This window comes from Panthera pardus, unplaced genomic scaffold (assembly GCF_024362965.1).
Source record: "Panthera pardus isolate Hobbes unplaced genomic scaffold, ASM2436296v1 HiC_scaffold_2, whole genome shotgun sequence".
Lineage (NCBI taxonomy): Eukaryota > Metazoa > Chordata > Mammalia > Carnivora > Felidae > Panthera > Panthera pardus.
In genome coordinates this window covers 49391346-49397345 of record NW_026526765.1, presented here as the reverse complement: position 1 = coordinate 49397345, position 6000 = coordinate 49391346, and positions in this window count along the sequence as shown.

Below are 6000 nucleotides of genomic sequence, written 5' to 3'. Positions count from 1 at the left end.
AGCACTGCCAACTTCTTCAGAAATGTGCAGAAAGATCTTCTCTCTAAATCAGAGGGACAGAATGTTTCAGGCTAATCCTCTGCAGAGGCCTAGGATCTCACACCAAGAACATAGTGTTTTGCATTAGGAAGTCACTGAGACAAAGTGAGGTCAGATGGATGTCTGGTGTGCCAGGCAGTCTGTGGGGGTACAGAGGTCTCTTATTTAAGCACACTAATTAGAAAGTAAGACTGATACAGGAGAAGAAACATTAGACAGGGAGTCCTGCTTCTAGCTTTGCTAATTCCAAAATTAGGCCAAAACTACGAAGTAGGACAATTCTTTTTGTTCACTTTCCTTCCCCACCCCTCTCTTTCTCTTTCCTTCATTGCTCTCAGAATCTGTTTCCAGGTACTTGTCCTCACGAAACATCCCAGACATTCCTCACCATTGACCAGTTCAAAACTATGTAAGAACTTACTTACCATTAAGTATTTTGCATTCATTGCTTCATCCAACCTTAATGACAACCTGGTAAGGTAGATACCATAATTATTCCCATTTAGCAAATAAAGAAACTGAGGCTCAGCAAAATCATATGATGTGATTAAAGGTAACCTTGTCAATGTTGATGTTTCACATCTGGTCACCTGCCTTCCCTACTTGTGCTTTGTTCTTATGGATCTCCTCGCTCCTAAAAGCTGTGACTTTTTTTTCAGACTACAAGGTTTTTGTTCACCCAGGAATGACTCATGGCTTGTTATACTCTGCATAATGGTAATGACTATAAAAGCATTTCATAAACCATAATAGCATGTGTGTCTGCGTCTGTGTGTTGCATCCATTTCTGCTTCTGTTTGGTTTCTGACTTTGCCTTTCTCCTGGATGCATTCACCTGAAATTCAGAGTCCCCAACCAGAGTAATGCCCACCTCCTAGGCTAGTCTTCATACATCTGCAGTATGCCTGAGTGTTCCCAATTCTAGTTCCTTTCAAATTTGGAAATGACCTGGGGTCATTTCTGTGCTAGACCTAGTGGCAAGGTGCTGGCTTGCTGATTGAAATTCTTTATGAAGCATCCTCTTTCCTAGCATTCTATGGCTGTCTCATATGTCCCTATGTCCTTTGCACTGATTTGTACTGCCCTTTAAATTGTCCCTATGTACCCTTTTAAAAAGCTTGAAATAGCCTTTCCTATCATATGTTTATATCGCCAACAACAAAATTCTATTGTGTCCAAGGAAAATGGACACATAATCATAGCTAATACTACTTGAGCATTTACTATATTCCCAGCACAGGGCTAAGCATCTCACACATTATCTCATTTACCCTCATAATATCTCTGTGAGATATATAGAATTGTTATCTCCATTTAATGGATGGCAGAACCAAAACAAAGAATGTACCTAAAATCACACACAACTAGGGGCACCTGGGTGGCTCAGTTGGTCAAGCGGCCGACTTCGGCTCGGGTCATGGTCTTATGGCTCATGAGCTCAAGCCCCATGTCGGCTATGTACTGACAGCTCAGAGCCTAGATCCTGCTTCAGATTCTGTGTCTCCCTCTCTCTCTCCCCCTCCCTCCCTCTCAAAAATAAATAAACATTAAAAAAATGTAATAAAAAAATAAAATAAATAAAATAAAATAAAATAACACACAACTAAGATGCCAAGCAAAGGTTTATTTTTTTTTTATTTTTTTTTAACGTTTATTTATTTTTGAGACAGAGAGAGACACAGCATGAACAGGGGAGGGTCAGAGAGAGAGGGAGACACAGAATCTGAAACAGGCTCCAGGCTCTGAGCCATCAGCACAGGGCCCAACGCGGGGCTGGAACTCACGGACCATGAGATCGTGACCTGAGCCGAAGTCGGACGCTCAATCGACTGAGCCACCCAGGCGCCCCTCCAAGCAAAGGTTTAAATTGGATCTCATGTGTGTCTCCAACGCCATATGCTCTTAATTAGTTAATACAAGAGATACTTTTGTTATTGTTGTTTTTGTTTTTTGAGAAAGAGAGAGAGAACACAAGTGGGGGAGGGACAGAGAGAGAAGGTAAGAACGAATCTCTGTGCTGACAGTGAGGGGGGCCCACCCAGGGCTTAATCTCACAAATCATGACCTGACCTGAAATCAAGAGTTGGATGCTTACTGACTGCCACCCAGGCACCCTAAGATAATTTGTTTTTATTCTTTGAAATGAATGAAGGCTTTCCAACTCCAGATTCACCAGAAGTCTCCTGGCTCCCAGATCAAGCATATTCCCAGAGGGGAACTACACATAGGACATCTTGTGCCTATGCTTTGTGTCAACTGGCAACTTGGTTCAAGGTCCTATGAAACCACTGTTTTCTGGTCACCAATCCATGAATGTTGACACACAGCTACTGTCAGAAATTAGAGAGCAAGAGAACTTGTTAATACAACTCAAAGAAAAGAACCAAATGCAAGTGGATCTCACACATAAAGGAGAAGACACATTGTAGGTTGTTTTTGTTTGTTTGTTTATTAGTCAATAGGACTCATCTGCTTTCTGGATATCAGACCCAATATTTAGAAGCCGGAGTGTCCCATTCTAGACTCCTGTATCCATTTCAGTACTCCTTCTGCCCATCAGTTTACTCCTTAAGTGGCAGAGTATTTTAATAAACCCATTCATGTCACAGAAACAGTATACAGTATCTGCATCTAATAGTGTTTGCTTCAATTCAACTGACACTTGAGCAAGTGTTCTGAAGTCTGACCTCTTAGGTTAAACCCCTGCTTCATCAACTTTTTAAATCTCCCTAAGCCTTAGCTTCCTTAGCTGTCATGAGTATCCAATGAAATAACGCATGTAAATTACACTCAGATGCTAAACTAAACCAAACCAAAAATAAGAATAAACCAAGAATAAACCAAACCAAGAATAAGTAAATCAAGGCAATGAGAAGGCCAAAGTGATGCTGGGTAGTAAAGCTGTACTTCTCTAATTTTTCTGCCACAGCCAAAGGGAAATTAAAGGGCAGAGAAGAAATAAAGCTCATCTTTTCCTAGCCCTTCTAAATGGCGTTAGGACTCAAAATGGAGTTTCTGTGAAGGGTTGGCATGTCTATCTCCTTGTCCCTGCAGGTCAGTGAAGCATAAGCCCTTCAGGCAAGAAGGGAAGTGTTTCAGCCATGGTCAAGAGCCAGGTCTTATTAACCAAATTCCTCCCTCTTTTAGAGAAGGGAGCTCAGGAAGGAAATGAATAAGTAAACAGGAAGGGACGGGGTAGTATGAGTTAGTGGAGAGTGTGAAAATTCTGATGTGTTTTCAACAGAAAGCCAATCTTTCGGCTATACATACCAGACATCGTTGCCTTGGATGTGAGTTAGGACAATCGTGTTGTATAAAATAAACAAGGGGAACAAACAAATCCAGAGCTGTGAAACATCCTCTTCTGGAGTCCATGAACATCTCCCATTGCCAGTTCGGCAGTGGCAGAAATCAGCATTTCACCGTTTAAGAGCCCATGAAACCTCCAAGTAAGAACAACTCGTTTCCTGGCTCTCTTTATTACAATTCCTTCTAATTTAAAATTTATAATGAATGCGAACAATAATCAGTTTGTAAATACTGTTTTTAAGTTCACTAGAGCTTTGCCGAGATATTCCTTCTAGGTAACAAGTATGTGGCTCATTACTCTCTCATTAGCAAGATAGAAATAAAGATGCAAAAAAAAAAAAAAAAAAAGGAAGAAAGAAAAGGGAAAAAACACCCACTCCAAAGATACTGTTGAAGTCTAATTGCCTGCATGGAATTCTTAATAATGTTTACTAATGCCTTTTCAGCCTTGCCAATTTTAATGCTCATTCCAGATTCCAGGTGTGACGTCTGTGGTCCCTGCTGTGATCTTAGCAAGTGAGTTTAGACACCTAGAATAGCAGCTTTGGAGAGTTTTTAGCCCCATCTTATGTCCCCAGAATGCAATCACACCCAATGGGGCTTTAAAAAGGAAATCTCAAGCAAGCTCTGGCGTTTTTATTTAAAATTAAATCTCTAATTGGACAAGGCCTGCCCTTTACCTAGATAAGACACGATGACATCTCAGCCAGTCTCATAGAGGGCAGAGCTCCAAGAGTGAACCTTGTACTAGACATTGCAAGTGGCTAAGCATTTCCCCCCCTTATCTCCTAGAAACTCTGGACATGGTAGATTATACTCTTTAGACACATAGATCCTTTGTAATCTCATTTGGCATTCTGGAAGTCAAAAATCAAATGGAAAATATTCTACAGAGATGAAGAGTTATAGCAAAGATTAGCTTCTTGAATCTCACCGCTGTTAAAGCAAAGAATAACAAGAGGACTTTCAGTAAGAAACTATAGTAGTTTGGGGTGGGGTGGTGTTGGGGGAAGCAAGGCCTATTGGTTTGTGGGTTTTTTTATTCTAAACAACAAGTGAGTTATTTAGGAATAAAATTTAGGAAATAATTCATTGACCCTTGCCAGAAGAACTTTGCATGTGAAGAAACTAAGGCAGGGAATTTGTAAGTTCACTGCAGTTTGGATCATATCCACTGGAGGTTTATCCTCACGATTCCATCCTGGCCACCTTTCTGCCTCTTTCTCCTGTCGTCTAAGAAGTTGAAATGGCCTTCCTAAGCCCATAGGATCAGGCTGAGTGTGAGGCTTTCATTTTGGGGGCTAATTTGGGGATGCAAATTTAAAAGGAACTTACTCCATTTCCTTTATGCCAGTGAGCCTTTCTCTTACAGTTTTATAGTGAGAAAGGAAGGAGGAGAGGAGAAAGCAAGTCCTAACTCCATCAAAATTCCTTGTAATTCTACTGTTTAAAGAAAAACTTTTGGAACTGACATTTGCAGGAGTCTGCTGTTGATTACAGGGGGGAACTAAGCAGAGAACTGTGAATAAGGTCCTGCAACCATGTTCATAAAACAAGATTGAAAAAGTTACAAAAAGCCATAATATCAAAACCATCATGCAAAAAATCGGACATTGTGCCCAGATATAGAATCCATTCCTCAAGCAGGCCAAAGCCTCCAAAGGGCAAGCAAAAGCTCCTTTCAGCCCAGGATGGTGAAACAGACTTGGGCTAAGGTTCTGCCATCAACTAGCTGTGTGATCCTCAGCCAGGTGTTCAACCTCTCTGAGCTTCAGTTTTAGGATCTATAAAATGAACAGGTTTAACTTGAAACCAGGTGAATTCTGCTGCTCATGTTTGAACCCTGGCTCTGCTACTACTTAGGTGTGTAACCTTATGCAAGTTATTTAACCAGGGTGTGCCTCAGTTTCCTAATTTGTGAACTAGGAATAACTATACTACTTCCCTCACAAGGCTGTTGTGAGGATTAAAGGAAAAATAATACAGGTAAAGGGCCTATAATGGTGCCTGGAATGCAACAATCAGTAGACACTGGGTGCTGCTGCTACTAAATGTTGCAAAATGGCTGCAACTCATTGAAACTAACAGATGCAAGAAGGACAAAGCAGTAATCTAAGCTGATTTAGGGTGAAAAGCTTCTGATTTCCTGATGAGTTGGCCTCACCACTAATTGACTCTTCCAGAGACTCAGAAATGCTGATCCCTGCCTCCACAAAGAGGCATTTTTACCTGCTCCTCTTCCAAAACACATCTGCAGATACTAACGTTTGTTTTTTTTAAGACTATAAGTTTTTTATTTAAGAAATTTTACCTGTGATTCCTTCCACTCCCAATCACCACAGTTCCTCCAAAGTCGGAATCATAACCTTCAAAATAGCCCTTTTATTTTTTTAATGTTTATTTATTTTTGAAGGAGAGAGAGACAGAGCGTGAGCAGGGGAGAGGCAGAGAGAGAGGGAGACACAGAATCCCAATCAGGCTCCAGGCTCCAACCTGTCAGCACAAAGCCTGATACCGGGCTTGAACTCACGAATGGTGAGATCATGATCTGAGCCAAAGTCAGACACCCAACCGCCTGAGCCACCCAGGTGCCCCTAAGACAGTCCTTTTAAAACGAACCTTCAGGGAACCTGGATGACACAGTTGGTTAAG